The sequence below is a fragment of the Apodemus sylvaticus genome, chromosome 9 (assembly GCF_947179515.1).
Source record: "Apodemus sylvaticus chromosome 9, mApoSyl1.1, whole genome shotgun sequence".
Lineage (NCBI taxonomy): Eukaryota > Metazoa > Chordata > Mammalia > Rodentia > Muridae > Apodemus > Apodemus sylvaticus.
In genome coordinates, this window is record NC_067480.1 from 78,786,511 (window position 1) to 78,787,463 (window position 953).

The 953-nt window shown below is 50.7% G+C and overlaps 1 non-coding gene across 1 annotated transcript; it reads right to left on the bottom strand.

Annotated features, from left to right (window-relative positions):
• Window positions 1-438: 438 nt before the first annotated feature.
• Window positions 439-565, bottom strand: LOC127693154 (small nucleolar RNA SNORA17). The gene has a single exon (XR_007979627.1). It is a non-coding gene; the product is annotated as a small nucleolar RNA SNORA17 (small nucleolar RNA).
• Window positions 566-953: the final 388 nt, after the last annotated feature.

The following is a 953-nucleotide window of genomic DNA, read 5'->3' on the forward strand; positions in this document are numbered from 1 at the left end:
TCTGCACAGCCCTCAGACATCGACCCATCCCCAGGTGGCAACCGAGACCAGGGACAAACACCTGACCTTTGGTGGTAAGAGACCCCCTGCTGCTGCAGAGTCAATGACCCAAACGTGGCCTCTGATGGACTCCACCATGGCCTCAGGTGGCATCTACTCACATCAGGCCGTGCCTCGCTGCCCTCCAAGCCCCAGCTCTGCCTCTCTTCATACTGCCCACATTCTTCTGTTTCTCTTTCTCTTCCATTTCTCCACCACTCACTTACTCCTCTTAATGGTGCCCGGGGTCTCTGAGTATCTGGGGTCATCTCAGGAGTGGTCGTTCTCGGGGGTGCTATGACCTGATTGTACATATGACCCGAGGTTGTCCGGGGTCATCTTGGGAATTGTCTGCCCCCTGTCCAGGCGGTTGTCCTGTTGGTTGTCTCAGGTTCACTCTTTTCAGGGAATAAACTATTCAGACGTTCATAGGTCAGGACATTAAGGGTAGACATAGCCTCTCCTCTGCCACCTAGCGACACACATGACACACAGAAGCCACGCCTGCAATGCCTCAAGGGTCAGTTCTCCCTACTTCTTATGCCTAGTTAGTAACCCCATCTAACATGTCCATGGGACCTTTGGCCATCAGTGTTTGTTTTACGTGTCAATTTGAAAAGGGGATGTGAGGTTGTGTACATTCAATTGTTGAGGCTAGAAGTCAGTCTTGGGTATCAATCTTTGATTGATTTTGGTTTTTTGAGACAAGATCTTTCACTAGGATCTGGGCTCATTCATAAAAACTTGCTGCCGAGGAATTGAAAGATGAAAGGAGACAGAGGAAATCAAGTGGAGAGGGACTTCCACAGTGGAAGGGGGGAGAGAACCCGGAGTTTCCTCCCACTGAACACCCACCCTAACGGCAGAAGTCACACTGAGTTAGAGCTCATCCTGGTGAACTAAGCATGCTCCCT